General features: G+C 38.7%; 1 protein-coding gene across 8 annotated transcripts in view; it reads left to right on the forward strand.

Moving 5' to 3' along the window:
- Positions 1 to 7,786: 7,786 nt before the first annotated feature.
- Positions 7,787 to 18,859, forward strand: part of megf11 (multiple EGF-like-domains 11) — a 70,281-nt gene continuing 59,208 nt past the window's right edge. For all 8 annotated transcript variants that reach the window (XM_069162174.1, XM_069162180.1, XM_069162175.1 and 5 more), the window contains exon 1: positions 7,787 to 8,003. The gene's annotated coding sequence lies outside the window, so the exon portion shown is untranslated. The remainder of the gene's footprint in view (positions 8,004 to 18,859) is intronic.

Below are 18,859 nucleotides of genomic sequence, written 5' to 3' on the forward strand. Positions count from 1 at the left end.
GCTGAAAGGTATTATTTTAATAAAAGTGCTTCAGGCAGTTTACATTCTTACTGTGTTAGCACAAGATGTTTTCAAATCAGGATCAAACAAAGAATCTACTTGAAAAAACCTTTTTTAAATTTTTTTTTTAAAATGAACCGTAACAGTATGTAGTGTTTAACAAAGCTTACATTAAAATGGTGAAAAACCTGACCAACTTAGCAGTTTTTAATTTTTTTTAATTTGATGTAGCCTATTTGTTTGTATGGAGATCTGTAATTCTTAACCTGGAAGGAGTCCCCCGTGTCACGAGAAGGGTGCTAAAATAAGCTAATAAGAAACAACGCCATGCTGCGGACTAACAATGATAGCTTACCCAATATTCCCTGATTTTTGCCTTTATGCCTCGTTGTCCTCTCTCTGCTCAACACCTCTGTTCTGTTCGTTTAAGCAGCTCAGCTAAAACGACTCAACCTAACCACAACCACTACTTAGAGTAAACCTTACTTAAACCTGACTTAAACGAAGTCTTGACCTCAGAGTTTAACAATTGCCCTTTGAGAACTTGCTTTTTGACAACTCCCCACATAGTGACTATGGAAACACATTTATACTCCCACGACCTGCATAGTTCAAGTACACACACTGACTCCAGTTAGGTTAAAGATTATCTTTAACCAACTTGTAATAAAATCCGCCATGGAGACAGCGCCAATTTATTGAACAACTCTTGAACAAGCAGGATACAAACTAGCAGAGATGGGCACCCTCAGCTTCCCACCATGTCCCCTTTTTAGCCCTAAACCCCTAGACTGCTTACACAGCCACATGGTGCTTGTTTAGCTGTTTTTAGTCACTTGTTGTGAACAAGCAAAACACAAACTCTACCTGTAGGTAACGGTTGAGTCTGTATTTGATAATGATTTGAATCCTTTAAGACTTTGAGGCTCAGATCCACCAGAAGTAGCAGAGAGTTTTACGTCAGGAGCAGAAAGGAGGACAAAGATGATGATGATGATGATGATGATGATGACTGCCTGTTTAATGTAAATGGCTTGCTCCCTTTCTAAGTTGAAATTTTAAATTGCTGAGTGCATAATGCACTCTTGAACTTTGCGAAACTAAAGCACTCTTTCCCGGTGGGTGTAGGCTGTGTGAATAATTTTCATCCTTAAAAAGGGTTCCTCCCCCTATAAATTAAATAAAAAATATTGGTATAGAATAAAGAAAATGGAAAAAAAACATTTAGATGCTTTCCTTTTATGGGTGTGGGTGTGTGTGGGGGGTGCATACTGTATCACTCACACTGTTTGACCTCTGGTAAATATTAATCGGAACCACCAAGGAATGAAGACCTTCCCTAGTGAATGATGTGTCAGCTGTCAGCCTAACTGCACCATGTAGATTAGACATCGAGCAGAACTTGAAACCAGCTGCCATTTTTACAATCTGCTCTGAAGTCTTCACACATTGTACTGACAGACACAAGGCCAGTGAGCCGTGCCTGGTTTACCGAAAGCATATTGCTGCCGAAATCGTCTTTTTCTTCATAAACCGGGACTGACAGAGAGGAAAGATTGGTCGTGTCCTATCTCAAGCCCATGGACATGCGGGAACCTTATGAATTGTAAGTTGCCTTTGACAAATTGGGTTGTGGGCACTTGAGCATATCAGACGTGACTACAGCACTGGTCTCCCACAAGGACCATAAAACATCTACACCAGTGGTTTTCCTTTCTGAGGGTCTTAGACCCCACAAGTTTCTGCAGGACAAAAAGTAGGATTATGACAAAATTCTGCCTCACAAAATTATATTTACTTATGGACTGTTTTGCTTTGCTTTTTTCTGTTAAGTAAAAGCTCCAGAAACTATCCAAACATTTGTCCTTTGAGAACCCAGAACCTGTGTTGCAGCAATGTAACAAAAAAAGATTGTTTTTGATTGGTATTTGACTCCTGTCGGTAATCATTAATACAGTCATATGTTGTTGGCTTTGACACATCTGGATTAGAAATCATTTGATCCCTTTTGAAACAGTGCCTACAGATAAAAGGGGTATCACTGTAAAACATTTTAAATAATGGTAAAATGCTGGCAGCGGGGATGCTATCCCTGTATGTTTCAGTAATGCTGAAATTCTACACTATTCTTACTGTAAAAAGAGTTCACAGCCTTAACTGTAAAACTGAAATACAACATACATTTTTATGTGTTCAATTTACAGTAAAATTCTGGCAGCAGAGGTGCAAGCAATATACTGTGATTCAACAGTATTCATATTGTTGAACACCTTCACAGTCCTTTACAATAAAAATTAAATGCTCCACATTTCTGTGATTATTGGAATTCGTTGTAACATTCAGTTGACCAGATGATATTGAATGATACTACAAGAAAAGTCATCTTTATCAATAAAATATTAAACAAAAATGGAATTAGATATAGCATTCTTATGTGGAAAAGTACACCCTTTGCATCAGAAGCTGTTGTAACTGAAATAACGTCTTGTAGGTGTTTTTCATCACTGTTCATCAGTCTCTGACATAATGGTTGCTAAAAATTTTGACTACTCCTCCATCAAAATTCCTTCAGTTATAATATGTTAGAGGGTTTTCTGGCACTGCTTGTGTCCCCTCAAAACATTTTAACTGGATTCAAATCTTGGTCTTGACAAGGCCGGTCCATAACCCTACATTTCTTCTTTTTGAGTCATTTCTTGGTGAATTTACAAGTGTGCTGTGGATTGTTATTTCATTTTATATTACTTCCGGTTCAGCTTAAACTTTCAGACAGATGGCATAGTTGAATCAGTGACAGCAAGACGCCCAGTGCCTGAGGCAAAAGCAGAATATGAATATTTGAATATTTATATATTCTAAATTTTTCAGGGATAGATAAGGCTATGCAATTTTGAGATATTTCTTTTAACAAAGTAATTTAACTTTTTGAGAAAAAACACATCAGACAAATTATTATTCAAAGCAGAGTGTTTGTACATATCTTAAAATGTCTAGAGGGCATCTTTAAAAAATTCATCAGCAACATTTCTTTTCAGAGTCAGTGTCCCTGATTCTCTGGATAATCCACAGACCTTGTGTCAACAGTTTTTTTTTTTTCCCTAAATGAGAGCTATATCTTCCTTTGGGGGTAGTTAAAATAAAAACTATTGACTCTGTGCTCTGTGGATTATCCAGAAGAACAGGAACACTGGTGAGTAATACAGCCTTGTAGATATTTCAAATGAGTAACAGAAATGCATCGCCAGATGCCATGAGAAAAACAGTTCAAGATTGTCAAATTAATAATACGTTATTTGTTTTTTTGGAATATAGTTTAGCACAGTTTATTTAACTGTCAGAGGAGGAAAAACTAAGAATCTAATTGGCCACATTGCACCATAAAACAAGTCACAAATCCCTACTGAAAATTGTGGGTAGTAAAAGGAAGATGAAAGTTGAGAAATGAAATCTATATCACAAAAGGCACCAACCTCCCACCCTGCTCTGGTCAAAATAAGCCCTTTCACAGGATGACACTATTTACTGTACCTTCCAGACATTTCTGCGCCATGAGGAGACAGCAGATGAGACATAAAAGGAACAAGCTCAGACGCACTGATCAAGGATGAGCAGCACTGTTGGAAAACCAGAATACGCTATGTCTTGTTTGATGCTGTGGATTTGTTGCCTCATCCACCACTACTTTGTTTGGGGAGTTGGGGATTTTTGGTCAGGGATTACAGCAGGCCACAAAGGCAGCTTCTGAAGCAGCCGATAACAGCAGCCAGCTGGTCCGGCTGAGAAGAAAGGCCAGTAGTTAGGGGTCCCAAACATGCAAATCTGTCCAATGACTTAGACAGAAAGTCAAGCACAGGATGGGACAGCTGTGGTGGGACAAGTGGGCACTCGTGCACTGTTTTCAGTTTTGGGAATAGCTGTTTAATATACATAGGAATATTATTTGATTTATAAGGTTGAATTTCATGTTGAGGGTTTTATTTCCCACATCTATCCACTGTCATGTTAATTGCCTGCAACACATGACTTCATTTTCAAGTGCTGATCCATTTAGTTGTTGTTTTTTTACTGAAGGAAATTCATGTCATTGTTTCCTTCACATTGAGCTGTCTTGGGCAGGAATGTCACGGTGACTCCTTAATTTGGCGTTCCTAAATTTTCTTTCTATCTAAATGTTTGAAATCAGCTTCAGGTAGGATGTTTTGTTGACTAAAAATTTTGTAGGTAGTGACAAATCTTGAATAGAATAGATTCAATAATAGGATCCTAATGAAAAAAGATCAAGAGAAAACAAAGGAGAACCTAAGGAAATAGAAAACAAATAACTTGAAGAGAAGGTTTTTCCATTAAATAATTTGTTTGCAGATCCTTGAGTGTTGTAATGGATTTTCATGTTTCATATAGAACATAATGTCCCTTAGCCAGTGGCAGTGGGAAGGTGGAGCTGTGTCCTTCTGTTTGAGTAAGATAACTCGGCGAGCTAATACAGAGGCAAAAGCAATGACGTTTACTTTTGGGCAGATGTAGCTCGTCTGGAGCCGGGCCAAAGACGATACACGGAGGACTGCGTGTGCTGAATGTGACTGAGAACATAATTCTGATAAAGTATTAAAACAAAAGTCCGACACTCAGCTGAACTCAGAATAAGTACTTGTAAATGAGTGAACTCGCACACAAGTAGGGTGCACTGTTTGGAATACTGATGATGCTGAAATGCACAGCTTAACGGGCAACATGAATGCATCCACCTGAGAACTACCTCCGTGTGTGAGGCTGTCACGATCTTAAAATTTTAGTTGACAGTTAATTGTCAGACAAATAATTGCATTTGACAATTTAATTGATTTTACTGCTTATTTAATGCCACTATTACAGTGTAGGGTTAATCACAGTTTAAAATACATATACACCTTATAAATGAGGACCATTTATTGGCATCGGACATTGAAACATTTGAACAACGACTTTATCCGCCACCTTTTTGCTGCAAATCTGACATATCGCTACCTTAAAGAATTTTGGGCTCTTCTATTTTATTTGGTGTAAAAATCCATAATGTGCCCCCAGCGGTGCGGTGAGGTTCGGCTTTGCAGCTAAATCCCTGATGCTATTGTCAATAGATGCTCATCGAAATGCATATTACGAATATTCGAATATTGAGACAAACAGATGGTGTTAACTCTCCACTCATGTTCCAATAAGCTATACAACAGAAGAGGATGTAATGATGTAACGTCATTAAGAGAGCAGTAGTGAAACCTCAGGAGGGAAAACGACGTGGAAAAAGAGATTTAAATGTGACATTTGTGTTAGTTTCATCCAGCTGTTTTTATACAGATAAATGGAAACGATTCTGATGAATGATTCGATCAGCTCAGCGATTATGTACTAATTTTGACGGGTTAGTTCTGTATGTAAAGAAACTAAGTATATTTACTCCTGAACAAATTTGATCACCATTTCATTGTACTCTCCTACACTCTTAACAGGTTTCCTATATTTTCCTGCAATTTGTTAGTTTTCATTTCACAGGGAAAATTTGTTATACTTTTTATTTCATTACGTTTATTTCACAGCTTTGGTTACTTTACAAGACTTTACAGACAAAACATAGGCCTATAGAGCTTATGAAATAAGATGGATTGCTATTGATTTATTGATAGTTATTGATTCAATTACCTGACAATAGAATTAGAACAAGTTGTTGGTTAATTCATGATTAATGGATCATCAGTTAAGTGATTTCTTTTCTGTGTCTTCAATTACAGTAAACTGAATCATTTGTGGGATTTAACCACAGTTGGATGTGAAAAAAATCTGAACATGTCATTTTAAACTGTTTAAAAACAACCACCAAAGAAAAAAATGATCAGTTAAGAGATGTAAATAATGTCTACAGCAATTTGCCCCATCTCAACTAACTTAAACAGAAAGGTGTTGCTTCTCATTAATGCATCAGAAAGACTAACCTAGTTGTCACAGTGGGCATTTTTCTGCATAACAGTACTTTTACTTTTGATACTTTAAGAATATTTTTAACAGTACAAACATACTTTACCATATAATACATACTTTAGGGATTTTTACTCTGTTGCATTGGTACTTGAAGGATGTGAGTTCTTCCTCCACCTGTTGCAGCTGTGACAGCAGAGGAGACCCAAGTATAGACAAAGCCAGGCTTCATTTTAAAATGCAAAATAAAGACTTACAGGCTGGTTGGCAGGCGAGCAGGTAACAGGCAACATGAACAAAACAGGTATGAAGAGCAAACATATGTGAGACAAAGTGTCAGAGAACAAAGGTGAGATAGCCGATATTAATAGAAAGTGATTCCCGATGCCTCAGGAACTGGGTTGGGAATTATTTTTTGTAAGTGTTGTTTTGATCCAGTGGAGTGACTCAGCAGCGACTACAGATGTGTGGATTTTTGGGAGCTGAAGTGGACCACTTCCACCAATTCCACTTAGATTCTTTCTTGTGCTGTGTTTTACTTCGCAAATGTCTTGTCCAAAGTTTTCTGTTAAATGTTTTTACCACATTGACGTTTAGTTGAAGGATAAATCTGGTGTTTAACAATATTTTCTTCAAATTTGTATGACATTTTTGAGCAGTAAAATCCATTTAAACTAACAATCTGTTAGTTTGTATCTCAGTATGTTCCAATCCATACGATCCTTAATCCCATTGGTTCCTGATGAAAATGTAAATCTTTGAAAAGGCTCACAATTATATTTGGATTGATGCACATTTGGTGGTGAAACAAAAGTGCTCATAATCTTCATGGCACCCAGAGCAAAGGTTTGGCTCATTGATGTGTTTTTAACTGTTTTTTTGCTGGGTTTTTCCCCATGGCATTTGTTGATGATAAGAAACATAGAATATCACTAGACTTATCCTTTTAGATAATTATATTTCAGGTCACACAGTCTTTCTGTAAAAAAGAAACTTTAAACGGTCTCTCATATTTCACTCTGACCTCCCACGAAGAAATGATTTTGTTAAATGTCACTGCAAGAAAAACTAGATCCAGTACTAGGTGTCCAAGCCTTCCATGTGGAAAATCAAAATGTGAAGCTTGTCAGTCCTTGAAAACACCAAGATTGGAAAGTGTCATGTTGTTCCCAGACATTGTACTCAACACGCATGTTGGTTCAGACTTTCCGCAGTCAACTTTAGAATAAATAAACTTTAAAATAAATCTGTCATAGGCAGATGAGGGCCTGTCAGATGGAATTTGAAAAATCAACTGAATACTGCAGAGAAACTTTCCTCCATCTGATGTGACTTGATCTTTTTTTTCCTGGTTCACAGGAGAGCTTGAGTGTGCACTTGTGCAGAAATATAGATGTAATTATAATAATTACACTGTTCCAGGCAATTTGCCCACTTTCACCTCATATCATTTTCAATGTTGCTGCCATGTATGGAAAATAGACCGATAAGCCTTTATGGAATTAGAAAAGTGACAACTTCTAAGTATTTCTTGGAGCTATCCTGTGTCCTATATGCTAAGGGCATCTTTTCAAGTTGAGAGATTTCTCACAAGTTGCCATAAGAATATTTGAGGATTAGCTTCTGTTTAAGGAGAAGCCAGTGTGTGTGTGTGTGTGTGTGTGTGTGTGTGCGTGTGTCTGTCTGTCTGTCTGTCTGTGTGTGTGTGTAGAGGTGTAGAGGTGTAGGGCTGGGTGATGGGGAGTGGGTGGGTGGCAGCATCAGCATCAGCTCCCATGACGTCACCAGAGTTTAAAGTGGGCCGCGCTTCACCCGGTGGAGAGGAGAGAGAAGAAGAGGGAGGAAACAGCGGTGGCGGCGGTTCTTCTCACCTGACTCTGCTCGCAGCTGAGTGTGATAAAAAAGAATCCCGGTTTAAACTCCTGAAACTACCTGCTCCGACCTTACCTGCTTTTTGACTTTCACACTTATTAAAGATGGAAGACCGTGTTGCACAGTGGACCCGCTGATCCCTCTTTATCTTAAGGGCGATAAGTTTAAAGGTTTCCCGACGGGTGAGTTCAAATGCATTTTCTCGGTAATTGATTTAACCGGCAGAGAGGAGGCTAATGACGCTGCAGCGGGCGTTTTGTCACCGGCAGCGGGATCTGCAGTGATAACCAGCTTTGCAGATATTTGTTAAAACAGATAAATAGCTCTTGGTATACATTTTTGTGTGTTGTTGGAGCGGCCCGCAGTAACTTGCGGCGCAGTCTTTGGGCGTTTGAAGAGAGCTGCTGCTGCTGGTTGATGTGACAAATTGTGCTTTCTATTTAATTAGGCTATTGGCGAGTCTAACCCGTGGAAAAAATGTGCGCGCTGTATCAAGGAAAAGGGCTGTTTCATCCCGGAGTTTCATACTATATACTGCAGGCATGTAGCCTGTTGTTTTTATATGGCTCTTTTAGCCTGTATGTTCTTATTTTGGAGATACAGTGATTTTAAAAGCTTGTTGGAATGCAGTGAATGCTAATGAAGTGTGTTACAGGATGCACTTATTTGAACTGCTTCAGTACCTTGTGATTATTTCTGGTAATGCTTTTGTTTCTGATAAGTTTGGATGCTGTGACTGATCATCATCTTTGGCTCCTGTTAAATGTTACATATTTTAACGGTTTAAGTGGGGCCTGTGTGAATTCAAATGTCAGTATACGATTGTTTAATATTTTTAAGATTTAGGATCATGTTTTGTTCTCCAAAGTCAAGCATCAGCAGTGCGTGATGAACATTTTGATTGTGTAGAATAATGATCACATGCAGTGTGCTGTGTCATTTTTCAGCCACTAGATGACAACAGAGTGCAAGCAAAAAGCAGCTGATTAAACTTGCATTAGTCTATTAGTCAATGAGCAGATCTGCACCATGGTTTAATCATGAAATCATTACTGCTGTTGATTTCCTTTGTGGAAGAATAAACAGACCAAGAAGCCCGTTTTTTGTGAAATCCAGGATTTTTATTGACTCACCAGCACACACACGGAAACACACACACACACACACACACACACACACACACACTCTTTCTCCCTAGAAACATCTGAAGCCCTACAGTAGCTGCTGTTGTTTTGCCCTGTTGGAGCTGCACAGGCGCCGCATGGGTTCTCTGCATTATAGCAATTTGTCATAAAGTCATTTATCATAAATGCACCATGGCACTACAGCAATGCAGGTTTTGTTTTTACCCTGAGACTGACAGTTGGAGTAAACTCGTATCATGTTTTCAGAAAGTAGGATTGTCTTTGTTACCTTTTTGATTTGATTTATGTAAGTCTTAATTTCTGAGTGGCTGCACATTTACAGTCTTTAACCACTTCATTGTTTTAATATCTAGTGTATTTGTTATATATTTATTTACTCCAGATACTACAACTACACAAACATATCCACACTCGCAAATAAATAATTCATCCAAACTCATGTTCAATTTATAAATCTGTTTCCCCTTGTGTGCAGAAGTTAGATGAGATGAGTTTATTTGTCAAAACAATTTTTTATCCATTGAAGCAACAAACAAAGTCATCTGTAATTTTGGATCATTATGACCCTTCAGAGCAACAGAAGTAGTGAACTTCTATTCCTCTTATTTTCATTTATGATTTCCATGTTGTTATAACTCATAAGAAGTTGACAAAATCCCCATGTTCCTTTTTTATAATTCGTCATTGTTCTGTGAAAATTCTCCAGAATTTCATGTTTACCACATGCACAGAAAAATTGCCTTGTTTTCAATTACGTGACAATATTTAGTTTAAAACTGGATTTTTAAGTTATTCATTTACTTTAGAAAGTAGGAGAATTTAAAAAAAAAATTCAAATCACCTGACAAATCAACTCACCAAATTTGGAAATGCATTGTTTTCTTTGGAGAACATCATCTGATTAATGTGATTTGGGGGGTGGAAGTAATTTATTCCCAATAATAAAGACATGTATGTCTTTTAGTGGTGTGGAAAAATTCTGAACAAAAATAACAAATATCTATAAAAGTAAATATATCTGTAACAGTAATTGATTTATATTAGATTGCATGTGCAGATAGGGGTGAGCTTTTTTGAAACTACAAACATGTAATTAATTCAGTCTGCAGGGGCATAGCATGCAGTTGAATGTACTGTAACATATTCAGTGAGCTTGAAGGCCATTTTTCTCCCCACATGAAGCGGCTTTTCATTATTACAAGTGATCTGTAGGTTGTTGTTGAGGACCATCTGGTGGTCCACCAGGGTTAGGGGTTGGCTTAAGCTGTGATTTCAAGCAACTTTTCCCACCGTTGAGAGGTCATGCTGCCAGAAAACAAATTGATACTCAGTTCAGCTTCAGTGGCTTCAGCTCTCAGTAGAGCCAAGGACGACGTTTGCCACAGAGACACCGTAAATTCTGATGTTATTTAATGAGGAGGCAGCAGACACCTCTTTGTCTTATTTTCCGAGCTCCTCCTAAGCAGCGGATCCTTCGAGGGTGCATAAGTGGCTTGTGCATTTGGTGGAGGTTTTTGTTGTGTACACTTTACAGTCTAGTAAACCCTTTCAACTGGAAATCCCGATGTTTGGCTCAATCAATATGTTTAATTAGTGTTGATTAATGGAGGAGTATAGCTGTGGAAGGCTGACAGGTTTCTCACTTCACAAGGACACAGTCTATTGGAAAACAGGGAAAAATTGCTTTCCATGGTAGCAATCTGATTAAATGCTGCCATTTACAATGTGAATTAGACATGACGGAAGAATATGCGAGATTCATACAATTTACTTTTTGTTTCTGTTTGATTTAGATGCACATTAATTCTTAAATTTTTCACCAAATGCAATTCACACCAGATCAGCTGCTGGTTTGGACCCACGCAGGCTCAATCTTTTAATCACACGTCAGTTAAAGGATTTGGAAACACTCGTCAGCACATATGTTTAGAAAAGATTTTCCCCGTGGGCCACAATGATGTTGGCAGTGCAAAATGTCTCCAGCAATGTATAAGGATTTGCAGAGCCACTGTGCTGGGGGATAATGAGTGGGTTGGGTCCAGTTCACAAGAGCAAATTATATAAAAGTCAGCTCAGCGTTATAAACTTGACACTGATTTTCAAATCGGCATGTGAACACCTCAGTGTGCTGTAATGTTTCAGGGCAGAGTTTCTTTTTGAGTTTGCTGTGGTGAACACTGTTCTCTGTCAGAGTCCCTCAAAAAGTAACGGTTCGAATGACCTTTATTCTGCAAATTAAGCTGTTTTTTGCTTTGCGATGACTGATAGATCTTATTATTTCAGCAAAAGTGCATTGAGCATTGAGCAAATAGCCCAGAGCCATAGCAACTACATTAACAAAAGTTAATGAAATATACGGAGGCATGACCTGGACTTTTCTTTACTTTTGAAAGCTGCGGCATTTACATTTTGCACTGTAGCAAGGGAATGGAAACAATATACCACAGCATACGCCCACATCTTATCTTTCTTCTGTGTAAACATAATTTTGCTGGAGCCTATACTCTAGTGTTTGACTGTAAAAGCAGACACATGTTGGTTACAGATGATTTTTTATTAATGATGCTTGTCTTTTCTTGTAAAGTGTGGGTCATACTGAAAAGTCATGCATGTTTTGCATCACAACAAAGTTAAATAAGTGCAAAGTGATGCTGAATTTGAAAGGCCACGAGATTTTGCTCCTAAAACAGCACTGCTCGCTGGCATTGAAAAATAAGAAGACATCTGCAATTTAGATTCAGCTTCAATGCTATGTTAGCTGTCCCAAAGGTCTGACCACGTCTGCATCTGATTATGCTTGCATACATTGAATTAATAATTCGACAATGCACGGCATTGATGCCGGTCAGCCAACCCTCTGCAGGGAAATAGATTGCCTGAGCTTGATATCCAGCCACAGCCTCTTAGCAAGGAAACAGAAACGATGAGCTCAGGCAGATTTCAGATACAGGAGCTCCTGCGTGGAGCGGCGTAGCCCCCCCCCCCCCCCCCCAGGTGCAGTCCTGGGGAGGAACGCCATGGACTACAGCTCACCACCGATGCTTGGACGAGCTCTGATTAATGCACTCATCAGTTCTTTTCTTGTTTGTTTTAATGACAAGCATGTCCCTTGTGGGAATTTGGTGACTTTTTGCAAATACTGCTGATGCATCTGCTTACATCTGCCACTTTTTTTCTTCCCTTGTCTTGTGAAAAGACCCCTACCAGAAATCCCAAACATTTTGACACGACTAGGCTGTCAGTTACAGTGCAAGGCGACCACACGACACATTTTCCATCAGAGATACAGGATACAGGAGCTGAGGAAATGAGCAGTGATAACATCTCAGCATGTTGAGATGTGTTGTGCTTTGTTGATGAGGCTATTATTCATCATTATGCCTTCGACAGCAAAAATCCTCCCTCCATCTCAGGCATATGCTTTTTACACATCATTTACCCACTCCTTTACATTTGCAGATAATACTTATTACTGTGGACTACAAAGATGATTTAATCACTTATTTCAACTGTAAAGAAACCGCAGATATTCAGTGAGAAACTATAGCCAACCTCTTACACCTGAGTTTGTTGAGCAGAGGAAGAGAATGGAAATATATTCCTGTCAGAAACATGCAAAAAAAAAATAATAAAAAAAATGTAATGGTAATTTGACAGCATCAAAAAGGTAGAGGCACAAAGAGTGTTTAAAAATGTTGAGAAAATGACTTTAAAAAAAATGTGATTCAACACTGATCAAAGAACGAGGCCATTTTTTTAAAAAATTTTTTTATAGAAAACCCGAACAGTATCAATTCCTGTTAAACAGAGGTTAAATATTTCCCCACATTTTGTGTGGTGAAGTCTGGGTCCTTGTCAGATTTTATTTTTCTTAGTGAAATAAAACAGATTTTAGTTGGAAATCTGATGTGCTGACAAAAGAAAGATCCAACATGTGAGTTTTGAATGATCAAACTGGTTTGGGAAACACTATCTTCAAAAATACGACCTGTACTTGAACTCTTTAGGCCATAAGTTGTACATAGATCACATTATTGAAGTACTGTATAACTCAGTAAGCTAACTGATATGGTAATTACTGTTCACATTTCACATCATACAGTAATTCTGCAAAATGATCAATGATGGATGATCACTGTCCTGACAAATGCAGACAGGGAAGAGTTGTGGTCGTGCCACATTTGGCTGCCCATGTGTGATTGATGATTAAAGTAGACAAATGATTCACCGTGCTCAACTGTCCAGTATGATGCCTATTAGAGTGTGATACCTTGCCTCTGGCACCTTTCACAGAGGGACCTCATCATAGTATTTTTTCTCTGCCTGTTGCTGGGGGTGTGTGTGCCTCAGTGTGTATTTCTGGGTGTATAAATACAAGTAAAATTGGATTCAACAACAGAAATACATACATTCTGCTCCCTCCCTACATTGCATCGATACCAGACATATAACATATTGCTGTCACATTTCAACCACATGCTGTGCCGGTTTAACAAATGTTGTAGATGCATCTCCTCTCAGCTCTTGTGATCAGTTCTAGCGAGAAAACTCTGGACCATTTCCAATGTCTGGTGATGGATCTTTGTGCTATCAGTGAGGCGCTTTGAGCCCTATAACATAAAGCCCCTGCGCTTATTCAGCACCCGGGTACCTTGCTTGTGATCAATGGCCAGCAGTCAGGACACTGAATGGAGCACAGATTGAACCACATCTGGGATTTGGATGCTGAATAACAGCCCACTCAACAGGGGTGAGTCATGAATAATACACCAGCCAGCCGAGTGTCCCATCTCCTTTGGCCCCTCGCAGGCGATGCTTTCGCACTCAGACCTGTCCAGAGAGCAGAAAGTCAGGGCACAAACACTTGGCACCCCCGGTGCCGGCACCAGGCAGACCTGCTTGCCACGGCTGTATCATAGTAGAGAGAACAATGGAACAGAGGCTGAAAGATGGAGGTGTGAGGGGGTAAAGGAGATGTAGCTAAATTTACTGCAATAATAATTTTTGTTGTTTTCAATTTTTTTTAAGTATTTTTCTATACAGCACAAGGGTGTGTAAAATTTTAAAATGGTGTTTGAGTGCATGACATTTTTATTTCTACATTGCATTGGCAGTGATATTCATAAAATGGGTACCTTTCATTGCTTTGTTTCTGAAGCCCATCAGTTATATTCTGAATCCTAAGTATTGTATTGTATTGACTTTCACTGGCTTCACGTGTATTTTGGGTTTTCACTCTCTGTTGCATTTTGACTTCATTTAAGTCTGTTATGTCAGTAATGAAAATGGGAATCTTCTTCGTGTACTCATCAGGCAGGCTGAACAGGGCCTCTCTTGTTCATTTTTTTAATGCATTCAGTCCAAGTAGGCGTATTTTGCTCAAGTGGATTCAAGGACATTTAAAAGGTTGTGGTGAAAAAAATTGGGCATACATCTTTAATGCAAATCCCGTTGATGGAGCTCTCATTTTACCAAATTGAGATCACCTGGTTGCATCGTACATGCTGCAGGAGCATATTTTCAGATTTAATAATCATGATGGTAAGTCATTCCTCTTTCAGTCATTGACTAGTGATCCAAAGGTTAATGTGCTTACACTAGCAGAGAGAGCCCACCACTGATCTAGAGAGTGAGGGATGCAGGAGATGTAGCTTTTAGTTAAGTTGATGTTTTATTTAATTGGTTATTTTTAGAAAATATATTCCACCGACATGCACACCGATTCTTCTTGTGAGAACAGCCTCTTTAATATCTGAATTAGCAGTGAAGTTCGGCCTCAACCTGAATATCAGACCACAGTACATCGGTGGTGGTAAATAATTTAAGTGTATTTATGCAAGTTCTGTACTTAAGAATAATTTTGACAAACTGGTAGTTTACTTTTTATTTCTACTACTTTATTGTCGCTATACTGTAGAGGGAAATATTGTTCATTTTACATTCATCTGACATTTATATTTACTAGTTGCTTCACAAATATGATTTTAGTGAAAAAAACATTGTTATAAACTAAATGTCATAAGTGGTTCCACCCTTTTGGAGAAGCCAACCCCTTTAGTATTAATTCTTATCTTATTTCAGTTGTCAGCAGTCCCACTAAAGGGACATTTCCCCTCTAAACTTCTCACAAGATTTTAATTTCAGTAGGTGTTTAGATTATTCCGTGTTTCACAACACATCAAAGATTACAGAAAAATGCGCGCATCATTGTTTAATTTTTTTTTTAATCATCTCAGGACCCCTCAGATTTATCATGTGATCGTTTGGAGGGTGCACGACCCCTTGGTTGAGAAAAACTACCCGATTTTCTTTAAAGTACTTAAACCTAGCTCCATCTCGACGTGCTGCAACAGTAAAATGCAGCTTGATGCATCAGTATTCAATTTAATGTCATTGAACACATCAGTCACTGGGGTCATTTTGCTGCAGAGCCTGTTATATTTTATTGACTTTTATATTGATACTTTGAATACATTTTGTTGATAATAGGCTACTTCTGCACTTTTACATTGAATTTGGGACCTTTACCTGTAGTGGATAAAATTAACATAATGTATTATTACTTTTATGTAAGTAAAGAATCTGAATACTTCTACCGGAATGCACACATGGGTATAAAATAATGTGTTTTCCCAAGTGTAATGTGAACTCCTGTTAGATCTCAGAGGATTGTCTGCGCAGAAAGCGGAGTGCATCCACGCGTAGTGGCTTTTCTCTTCCTTGCTCCCCCCCGTCTGCTTCACACACCGCTTACCCTGCGACATTTGGGACGAGTTTCTCACTGCTTGGCTTCTCACATCTTGGACACTGACACAAAATAAATGAAGACACAAAGAAGACACAAGGTTCAGAGTTGGAAGGGGTTGGTGGCTGAGGTGTGAAACTATTGGGGTGTAAAATTGCCCTGGCAGCCGCACTGTTGTTTCAGCATTTCATGGCGAGCTGCTCAGCTAGACTCGACTTGCCTGTTCAGTGCCCTCTACCTCTTTTCATTTGTTTTTCTGTCCACGCCACACCTCTGCTGAGTTTGGCCGCGGCTCTGTTGAAGCTGCAGAACTAAAATACTGTAATAACCATCTTGGCTGCTAAGTATACAAAATAGTGTGGTTGTGCTTCCGTGACCAGCAAGCTCCTGAGTAATAGAGTGGTTCAGTGGTGTTCTCCACTAAAAATGATCCTGGTGGGAGAGAGCAGACGGTTCAACAGGCTAATATTCACACATTAATTTGTCCAAAGATGTCCAACTGTTCTCCAGCAGCTCTCATTACTTGCAATCAGTCACAGGGTGGCTAATTGTCTGTGTTGGGAAGGAGAGCCTTACTGTTGCCTGGAGGAGCCTGACTGGTGCCTCCTCCTGGTGGCAGCAGGAGGCCATAGCCAGGCCGTGGAGGGAGAACAGACGTAATGTAGAGGGCACTGTATCACATTCGGCTGTCAATGTGATGCCTGGAGTTTGTTATTAAAAGCATGGGGTGAAACACTGTGACTGTTCTAAGCAGCAGGCAGAGCTATGAGGCATCAAGCGCATTGTTATTTTGCTTCATTAAGGGATGTTGTTTCACTAATTAGTTTTCTTAAGGAAAATGCAGGCCTAAAGCTGGTATTTGGTGGCATGTTTATGAATGTAGATTCTGTGATTGTTTTGTGAGGAACTCAAATATGATTAATTACCAAAAAAGTAATAATATTCAACACTAGGAGGAAAAAAACACAAGAAAACGAGGGCAAAGTTGCTATGTAATCTATTCTATTATCTATATTTGATGATCATGTTTACTCACATTAGTTTCACATTTTCTGCTCTTTCTTTGAACCACTTCTGAGCAGATGGCTGGACCGGCTCTGCTGCTCTCCTCCCCTGTGTGTCTGATTCCACATTCATAAAGCTAATGTTAGACTAAATTAGTTTCTCTGATGTCCGTTAAGTAATTTCTCATTATTGCCTGTGGTTGAGAGTGGGCAGAATCCTGCCTGGGAGTGCACAGGACAGCGTTTGTCTGCTCCGACAGGCTGCAGAAAAGTCTTTGTGCCCTGAGTGAAAAGAAATAAAAGTGTGAGGAGAGCTTCCCTTCAATGGGCTGTGTCTGGTGTTGGCCTGCCCTGCGGTAAGGCAAGGTTATTCAGATGAAAGATGGTGTTGAGATTAGTGAGCCCTGCCCGAGCGCGTGGACGTCCAGCATGCCGCACTGCGTGATTTATGAGAGTCGTGATATCAGCGGTCGTCACATGAATAAACCATGTGGGCAGAATTAAGCTCCTGTTAAACGACGCACAGCATTTTCCCAGGTGCCTCAACAACCAAGTAGAAATCACAATCATGAAAGTTGTGTTGTTGCTGTTTTGCTATCGGAGTTGCATGAGACTGCTCCCTGATGGCCCAATGCAGCGCCTGAAGACCTGCCAGTTATAATCTCCCTGAGGATTTTCAGACCTTTCAGCTGATTGTTTTAAATCCATTAATTATTTGTAGAGTGAGTATAAACAACGATTGTATGCCGAAACATATATGAAAAGTTGAAGACTCAACACAAGACACGGTAACTTATCTTCATTATTTGTTTCATTTTCATTATATTATTCAAGCTGCTGATTATTTTGCCAATTAACCAATTCATTGTTTTATTTCTAAAAAAGTTAAAAATGCCTTTTACCATTTCATAAACCTCAATATCTGGTCTTCAGATTGCTGGTTTTCCTGATCAAAAGTTTATAATATAATTAACAAAAGTTATTAATGATCAAAATTTAAATGACGCTAGAACATCAGTTGACTGGTCATGGTTAGTACTACAGGTCAGAGCTTTGTCAGCTCTGAGACAGTCTGTCATTGACATCAGATTGGGGTTAAGAGACCACACATTTTAAAGTGAAGGCCTGCATTACAAACTGGAAATGTCAAGTTTTCAATATATGGGCATAAACCAGTCAAGAAAGGTCTAATGAGAGATGCCATTGTGTGTCATTGTGGCATATGTAGTAATAATATAATAGAAATAATTTTTAAATTTTGACCCATACTAAGGACTTTATATCAAGAAATCCTCCTCAACCTCTAATGTTTTAATTTTGAAACTCTTTTTTATAAAATCTATCTATTTAAAGTCTTCCAACTTGATGGAAGCTTCACACTAACTTGCCAGAGTACCCCTTGAAATTTCTGTTGATCGATTAATTAATTATTAATTTGGCTAATATACATCATTCTATTGTAGATAAATATATATTTTTGTATGATCTGTTTGTGCACTGGATTTATAAACACAAACAAGTCTGACCTAAAATTAGAAAAAGCAGTCAAGACTCATTTAAAGACAAATCAGGTTGATTTGAATATGAGTGATTGTGTGAATGTACAACCAGTCAAACTTATAACTTCAACTCTACACCCACAACACTCTGGGTAAAGTACACTTGAAGTAAAATAGCTATTTTTGTTTCTTTTCTGTTCTGTAATACAGTATTTCCACAGAGGCACAACGTACATAGAGGTGCTGCAGTGGCTGATAACCAGTGCTTTCTCCTGTAAAATTTTAAACTGCATACACACGAATGTTTTGCACGCTAATAATATAAAAATATTCCCATCTGTCTTTTGTCTTTCCTTTCCATCCTTACACTCTGCTTGAATCAAAAAGCCCACTGCTAAAGCAGGCTGGAGTCATCTTCCTCTCCTGTATAAAATAATCTGAACTCTGTATGTCCTCCACACAGACGGGTTGAACTGCTTATGATCATAACCATAACTAAGCAGTGTCCAGTCTGAGATTGAGAGATTGTGGAATTAATCCATAGCTGGATCATGTCAAGCTGGCATTCCTAATCATTGAAATGTAATATAAAAGTAAAGTACCCTGGAGAGAGATCAGGTGAAAGACATTGCTGCCTTGGCTCCA

Source organism: Embiotoca jacksoni, unplaced genomic scaffold (genome assembly GCF_022577435.1).
Source record: "Embiotoca jacksoni isolate LCO1_2020_lvr unplaced genomic scaffold, fEmbJac1.0.p SCAF_3, whole genome shotgun sequence".
Lineage (NCBI taxonomy): Eukaryota > Metazoa > Chordata > Actinopteri > Embiotocidae > Embiotoca > Embiotoca jacksoni.